This window comes from Prunus avium, chromosome 4 (assembly GCF_965620075.1).
Source record: "Prunus avium chromosome 4, drPruAviu1.hap1.1, whole genome shotgun sequence".
Lineage (NCBI taxonomy): Eukaryota > Viridiplantae > Streptophyta > Magnoliopsida > Rosales > Rosaceae > Prunus > Prunus avium.
The window spans coordinates 28,715,546-28,724,445 of record NC_142287.1 but is presented as its reverse complement, the minus strand read 5'-3'; the positions used below and the strand labels follow the sequence as shown (position 1 = coordinate 28,724,445).

At 38.1% G+C, this 8,900-nt stretch overlaps 1 pseudogene; it reads right to left on the bottom strand.

Annotated features, from left to right (window-relative positions):
* Positions 1–1,474: 1,474 nt before the first annotated feature.
* On the bottom strand, positions 1,475–3,471 carry LOC148295176 (uncharacterized; annotated as a pseudogene).
* Positions 3,472–8,900: the final 5,429 nt, after the last annotated feature.

Sequence of the window (8,900 nt, the reverse complement as noted above, 5' to 3'; positions counted from 1 at the left end):
AGTTTACCACCTACCCCATATGTAATTTAAGCGGACTATTTAAAATGATGTTGTGCTTTCAGCTTTTTTGGTGCTCAAGGAATGTTCATTGAAGACTAACTATGCTGTCCTCTATTCTCTGTATAACAAGCAGGTAAAAGTTGGGTGCACACGGCAGGAAAGGAAACTAGCTAGTGTTCTTGACATTGATATGAAAGCGAACATTTGTTGCTTTTAAGTATAATTTTTTATCTATAGCAACTGCATTGCAGTATATATTACATGAATCGTATCTGTACGTACACTTTGAAAGTAAGATATTGGTCCCCTGTTGATTATCTTGCATGAGACTAAATCCATTTAGAGTAAAATGCACCTAATTCTGGTACCCCTATGAACTTCAATCCATTTCATTGGCCACTTCTCCAGTATGGATTTGACCCATTCCAAAGAAAAACTTGTGGTGGCAACTCAGCAGTAACTCCATTACAAATGTTCCGGATGATGGATCATTTGCAGATTTCCACGAATCCAAGAAGCGTCTCTCTCCAGTTTTGGTGTTCAATCCTATCATCATTTGAGGCAAGAAAGTATCACAGGGATAATCATAGCTTTCCCAAAAGATTCCTCCAGATATATGATCTCTCAAAATGAAGTTTCCGGAGTCTAAAAGCACTAGGCGGGCTGCACGCATGGGTCTAACGCCTAGAGGAGTAATCGGGGGCCCTTCTCTTCTTTAGTGTTTTTTTTCTTCAACATATAAATGCAATTTTCCTTCTCAAACCCTAACTCTAACAAGAGCCGTCTTCCAGCCCCCTCTCTCTCGCTCAGACTTCTTCTTCAATCCTCATCTCTCTGTCTCTCACTCATAGCACCATCGTGACCTTGGAGATTCAAAAATGGCCTTTTTTTTTCTAGGAACAGCGCCCGCCTAGCCCGCCCGCCTAGACCGCCTAGAGCCCGCCTAGCGACCGCCTAGACCGCCTAGCGAGCCTAGCCCCAGCCTAGCCCGCCTAGCCCTCGCCTAGCCCGCCTAGCCCCCGCCTAGCCCTCCCAGCCCCCGCCTAGCCCCCGCCACCCAAACAACTGTTCTGTTTTGGACATTTCTGTACCATATGCCCAAGTACCAGCCTGAAGTATTGCCTGGCTTGAAGAGACCCAACTCAAAGATTTCACAAGGGGAGACAATGGTCATGTTTCCTTCGACCAATATATCTGGAGTGAAAGATAAGTCGTCTTCTAAGCTGGCAATTGGGGAGAGAGTAAGTAAACTGTTGAGGCACAAAATGGTGAAAAACAGTTGCCCTCTTTGCCATACATATATCCTCCCCTGAATTGTGACATAACCAAGGGAAGGGACTTCTGTATATATACTAACTGTTCAAGAATATGATTAGACATCTGAACGCAGTTGAAAGGTTTTCTTCACTTGTGCAACTTTGCCATTTAAATAAAATTCAATAGTTATGAGGTTAGGCGAGGCACACGTACTGAATCAATATGTTCCTTGATAATGATGGACTTTAGGCCTCTGTTTTTCCGAGTTATGAGGGCCTGGATCCTGCCATGAACAACATCCAATATTGTGAATTCTCTTTTTCCGAGTTATGAGTAAAATTCATGCACAATCACTTGCTCCAATTAACATGCTAACCTTGTAAAATTCAGGAAGATTGTGAAGCTTATACACCTCATTGATAGCTTGAATCTGCTTTGTTATCTAAAATGATCGAAGTTGAAAAATCTCACATATATTTTTGGCTAACTAGTTGCAAAATTTTACATCTAAATTAAAAACTCAAAACAACAAGACTTGTAAGTTGTATAAAGAGAAAGCTTGCAATCATACATCAGCTAACCCAGCAGCGATCATTGTTAACAGAAACATCCCACTTGCTAAAATCAATCCAATACCAATACCTGTTTTACAATAACAAAATGTGTTAGAAACCGAAAAATGGGAAATGGTTTACGGCAAATCAGCATTATGTTCAATAAAATAAGTAAAATTCTTGCATGCAATAGAATAACCACACCGCCTCTGAATCTGAAGATTCTGCCAAAGCATTGTGACCAGGGAGTCAACCTGGTGCACTCGGATTGGTACAGTTGTTCCCAGACTTATATGGAACTCTCTACCCAAACCAACCTGTTCAAGCTTGTGCTCATCCTTGCGCAAAATCTCGAGAGGGACGTCAACGTCGACAGCATGGAGACCAGGCACCAGAGAAGCTAGCTTGTTCAAAAATAAGGCCATCTCTTACCTTGGTGCTGGTGGTATATAAACTGCAAGTATACAATTAATCAAGGGTGTAAAGGCTCTAAAGGCTCTAAGCTCTCAAAGTCATGGCATTTGCTAATGAAACTATAAGTAGTCAATTAGAGAATTTGGTAATGGAACTCAGCATTAGAGAATTTGGTTACCTGGGCCGGGATTGGGGCCAAAAAGAGAGAAGAGGTGGGGGCAGAAAATTGATTGCAATTAGTAGTTACCAACGGAATTGGGGCTCTTGAGCAGTGACAGAAGAGGTAGGGGCAGAGGAGAGCTCGATTCTTCGGAGCTGTTGAGCTCTGGAGGTGGCGGTGGAAATATATACAGAAAAGGAAATAAAAAATTATATATATAAACGGTATAGCCGCACGGCTATACTATTGTAAATATATTCGAATATTTAAAGAGTAAATATATATTTTTTATTTAAACCGTAGAGCCGCGCGGCTATACTCGTTAAATATATATTTAGGGGCGGCTATACTCTTCACATATTTTACTTCGTATTTTATACTACAGCTACAGGTATCAGGAAAAGCATGAATCTCAACATTGTTCATCTAAAAGTTTGAATGAATGTTGTTTTAAGTTCTTTTGCCTCTTGTGTTTTATTCTTTTATTTATTTTTGGGCCTCGACCTCATGTTCCGATCAAGTTTTTTATTTTTATTTTTATAAATTTAGGGCGGGTTTACCCCAAGTTGAATCTTTTTGACCTACCCACTCAATTGCAGTTGGAAAGAAAGACATTTAAGAACTACAATCTTACTTTAGGAGTTGCAAGTTTTGAAGGGTTTCAGCTAAAAATTACATCCATAAATACTAGAACCAATGCTTTTCTTGGGCAAAAGTATATAAAGCATTATAAACTCGTCTAGTCGTCGATGTGGGATTGAAGTATAAGAGATAGGACAAAGCATCTTCTCCACTTTTTCAACCATCTTTTATTACAGAATTAAAGATTAGATGATTTTAAGATTTAATATCTTAAGTAATTAGAGAATTAAGAAATTCGAATAAATTTAGTCCCGGAAAATGAACAGAAGTTAAAGAATTGGGACGAGTTTCAAGTAAGTTGGAAGAGGAGAAAATGGAACTATTTGGCTACGATGAGAAACGGATTAAGCACTACAGAAGTTTTCAGAAAATACTCTTTGTGGGAGAAGGAGACTTCTCCTGTACAGCTTGCTTAGCCAGAGCATTTGGCTCTGCTGCCAACATGGTTGCAACTTCTCTTGACTCCAGAGGTAATTGGATAATCTTTGACTGTTTCACAAATTGACAATTTAAAAAAAAAAAAATCAAGATTACAAGTTATATATTTGCATAACTAATATTATTCTTTGAATCAAATGGTTCCTATGGTAAAATCCTTTCTGCAAATTTTGATTATAAGATATATACTTCGATATTAAGGTTACCTCATTAATGTATTTGCTTCAAATATTTATATAACAAATCTGAAAAGTTACTTTTTTTTTCTTCTGCTTAAATTTTGGGTTTATGACTGAATTCATTTGTATCCTAATTGTAGAGGAATTAATGGTGAAGTATTCAAAATCTTTGAGAAACTTGAGGTTGGCTTCATATCCTTTCTGACAGGACCCGCCCCGAATTCCTCGAAACTCGAGACGAATCCTGTGGAAATTTCGACATCACACCGATGTCGGGCCCACTTACTAAGAACCGAGACTTTCTGCCGAAATTTCGGCAGAATCTCCCCTGTAAATTTGACTTTTCCCAAATTTTCAACTTGAAAATTAATCACAGTTTATATCTCAACTGGCAGCATGCACAAGTTAACAATATGCAATTAAAGATCTTAAACAACTTTACGAATACCACCGAAATCATCAAACAGGATTCCAATCCAACAATCACATCAAGTCCAATCACATACTCAGAATCAAACAAACCTTATAAACATAGTATATTTCACAGCTGCACCTAGGTGAGACCCCAGGCTACCTACGTATCCTTGGACAAGGGATCAAGCCACACGTAGTTCTCATCTCAACAGTCACAACTCCGATAATATACAATTATTTAAAATACAACCAACGATACATTTCAGATCTATCACAATTCCAATTCGACAAAACACAACGAACACATTCTCAATCTCTTCCTTTATATCAGTTCAACCCCGCAACCATAACGTATCCAAGGCGTATGTACATTGAACACATCATCAATTTCTTCCCTTTATATCAGTTCAATCCCGCAACCATACCTATCCAAGGCGTATGTTGCTGTACAACACTTTCCAGTCCACGACTTAAACATTCATATAAGTACAGGGTACTTACAAAGCACATTCTCAAGAATCTCAATCCAGAATCAAATCCACATATAATATATGTAATACATACGCCTATATATGAATAAATATACATATATAAACATAGATATATAATAACACCCACCTCTCACCATCATCATGTACCAGGGGAAAACAATCCAACTGAGGATTGTTGACTAGCTCACAAGTATCCGCCCTCAAATGGCCATGTGGCTAGGGACGAGCCGTCCAACTGGGGGACTAACTCAACCAGCACGTACGGACGAAGAATCAAGACCCGTACGCCTGAAACAGCCCTACATGCGCAGACTACCCAATTAAGGGTCTACAACGACACCCCGTTAAGGTATGCCTCGGGTTTCGACATATCCACGTATCCATATCCACTGTGTCCATGTATCAGTATCCAAGGGGAGGTACATATGATGATGCACATCATGTACAGGGGAAAACAATCCAACCGGGGATTGTTGACTAGCTCACAAGTATCCGCCCTCAAATGACCATGTGGCTAGGGACGAGCCATCCAACTGGGGGACTAACTCAACCAGAACGTACGAACGAATAATCAAGACCCGTAGTGAAAGTGACAGGACCCGCCCCGGATTTCCTCGGAAACCGGGACGGACCCCGTCACTTTCACTTATTGGAAAATGGAGAAGTTAACAGAAGAGGTTGGCTTGTTTTTGGTTAAAGAAGAGTTTTCACCATGGGACTATCCAGGTTACAAAAGTAAGAGAGGAGTTGGGAAATGTGATCAAAATTTTCATGTTGGAGGGTCAAGCACCTTCATATTTGGCAAGCGCTTGTACCCTTGTGCTTACAGTTTTCACCCTGGTGCTTTGAGCGTTAGTTTATGGTCAGCCGACATAGTAGATATGGCTTGCACTTATTCAGAGAGCTTAGAAAGGAAGAAGCCAAAGCATGGCCACAAGAATTTGAGATCTCCATAAGATTTGAAGATTTCCAAGATCACAATCCTCACTACTATTGATGGATACTTCAGGTTGAATTAGAATCCCTGCTCTATCTAAGACCATAAGGCAAATGATTTTATATTTTTTTTAATGGTTTATGTTGCTCTTTATCTCTAACATTTGCAAATTTCCTAAATAAAACACTTTGTTAATTGTGTGCGATGTCATGTCATCTTATTGAGAAAGTAGGTTCAAAAAGGCTAAGTTGCATCAAGGGATTTGACAAGGTAAATTTGCCTTAATTTTGGAAATACATACCGTTTCCACAAAATATTCATTTACGTGGTTTGCTCAGAATGAGCTAGGTTTGAGGTTGAGACCTTTTGAGGGTTTTTAGAAGATTGAACAGGATTTGCAAGACTTCTTTCTCTCTCACTGAAAAAACTCTCTCTAGTTCTAGGCACTACTTAGTACTTACTACCTGCTCGCACATTTTATTTCGGGTTTTCCAAAATGTAATGTATGGTTACACTTTTTTTATGAATAAAAAAACATTCAAGCGATAGTTTAAACTATATGGGAGGGGGTTTCTCTCACACACAATTAAGATACCATGAGGATTCGAACCTAAGACCTTTGTGTCTAGTCTGCAAGTCAAGGCCCTCTCTGGGCTAAGTACTTGTTTAGTTGTTTTGATGATACGAGTAAGACTTGACTGACAGAAAGCTTCCAGAGGAAGGAACCTAAAAAGCCCCAGCTTCTAAAAGAAGGCCACAGCTTCTAAAGGAAGTCTTATAAAGGAGGGCATAATCGAAGTTTTTACTCACAAATGAATTTTGAAATATTATGTAAATATGTTGGCTCCTTTTTGTTTTCCTTTCAGTTTTGTATTAAAAAAAAAAAAAGAGTAAATCACTTATGTTAAATAATAATGGCTTAAATGTTCAAATGGTCCCTGTGTTTTATCTCATAGGCCAATTTAGTCCATGTGTTATCAATTTGGCCAATTTGACCCTTGTGTTTGTATATGTTAGGCAATGTAGTCCATTCCCTTAAAAATATAAATATAAAATATTTAAAATTAATTAAAAAAACTGTAATTGATTATAAAATTTTAAATTCAATCTGAAAATGGAATATATATTTTTTTTAAATTTCACCTTCCCCAATTTCACACACACACCTCAACCACCTCCCAAACCCAGCCAACCTCACCACCACCACTCCAACCCCAAACCCATAGCCACCCTCACCACCATTCCAACCCCACCTAAACCACAACAACTCTCTCTCTCTCTCTCTCTCTCTCTCTCTCTCACGGCTTCCTCTCTGACAAATCACGGAGATCTTCAAAGCCGGTCACCGTAACCTTTATGGCTCTATTGCCAATTGATCATCCTCATTGCAGCAAAAAGTCGACGACATTCAGGGCAATGGATCAGAGAGGAGAGAGAGATGAAGGGTAGAGTATGAGAAAATCTAAAACATAAGAGAGAAGAAAATTTGCAGCAAGAAAAGAGTAGGCTTAAATTCGACTAAGAACTTTTTTTTTTCCTATAGGAATCGAGACCATTGGAGGTTGAGGTTGTGCGGGTTTTAATCATTTTAGCATTATTATTATTTGAGTTTAAATTTTTATAATTAATTACATATTTATAATTAATTGTAAATGTCTTTTTTAAGGTTTTAACATAATTTTGACGGATCAAATTTGTTAACAAATACAAACACAGGGACTAAATTGGCCAAATTAATAACATGGGGACTAAATTGGCCGATAAGGTAAAACATAGGGACCATTTCGACATTTAAGCTAATAATAATTGACAGTCGCTAGCAACAGACGGGAAAACAATGACCAAAATTTAAATAGACGGAGAAAGAAAAGGGTCAAAACACATTGACCAAAAACGTAATTAAATCTTTCATTTTCACCTTTCATGTTCAAAAATACGTTCCTTTGTTTTTGCCATTCGAGGAGAAGAGTTTGGCTCATTTTTCCACTGTCATGCCACCCCACGTGCCTTCTATATAACCTTTAAAAATCACCTTTGTTTTTGTTATTTCAAAATTTCAAACCATGTATTTTTAACTCTTTATTCATAAATATCCTGGAAAAAAAAAATCATTAAAAAAATGTATTATGTAGTTATTACCAACAAAATAGACGAATATGGTGTTTGAAGAAAACATTAAAATGACAATCATTTAACTAAATGGTTAAACTATTTCGAAGCATTGCTTGGTGGGCCATTTGGTTTAAAAGATTATAAATATGGGCAAATAACGCCTAAAGTTTGGTGTTGAAGAATATAAGTCCCACATCGGAAACTTGACTAAATAATATCACCGAGGCCTTTTATGATAAAACCCCACATCTACTGGGCTTTGTAAGTGGTTAAGTTGCGGACAATATCAGTGTTGTTAGTAGTGGACCGCTGGCCCGTCTCTCTGAATTTGACATTTGGAGTGTCAATTATAACGCTATGAAGATTCACTAAATAAAAACACTCTGTTCAACTTCAAGGCACCATTGCCTACACGCTAGGGATGGCAATGGGTCAAATCGGGGGTGGACATGTGATTCTCATCCCCATCCCCGCCTTCATACCCGCAATATTCAAATTGTGGATTCCACATCCCTGCCTTTGCTAGGGAATGGGTTTCCGACCCTACCTATTACGGAAAAAAAAAAAAAAAACAATAAAAAGCTAGTTTGTTGTACATGAAAAGAACACTATTAACTAAAATTCTAGACTATTTTTTAAAAAAAGTAATACATGTCAAAACTACATTTCAAAGACATGATCATCATTATAGAGGTAGCATCACCATCACACATCTTACTAATATATTTATATGAAAACTAAATTTTATATATATATTCTAAATGGGAAGGGTTCGGGTCGGGGATCAGAATACCATCCCAGTCCTTCCCCAAACACCATACCTAAAAAATTTCCCGAACCCATCCCCATATACCTGTTTTTTATCTTTCATACCTAACCCATTAGGGTCGAAACCCCACGAAGAGTCTTATACACGAAGAAAATTATCATCCCTACTACACGCACATTTTATTCCGATTTTATAAAATGTAATAGCATCTCCAACCAGTGGCACCCTAGTGCTGCTTAAAGTTTCCACCCTGGTGCTTTGAGCATTAGTTTATGGTGAGCAGACATTGTAGATGTCCTGCACTTATTTAGAGAGCTTAGAAAGGAAGAAAACATTTGGGCTGAGGCAAATGCCCTAAAGAAAACACTTTATTAATTGTGTGCAATATATGTCAATGTCATGTCATTTTTTTGAGAAAGTAGGTGGTGGAACCTAGTATTGTCCATTTGCTATTAACTTTATAAAAAGGCAAAGTTGCAGCACGGGATTTGACAAAGTAATTTGCCTCAATTTTGGAAATACAAACCGTTTCC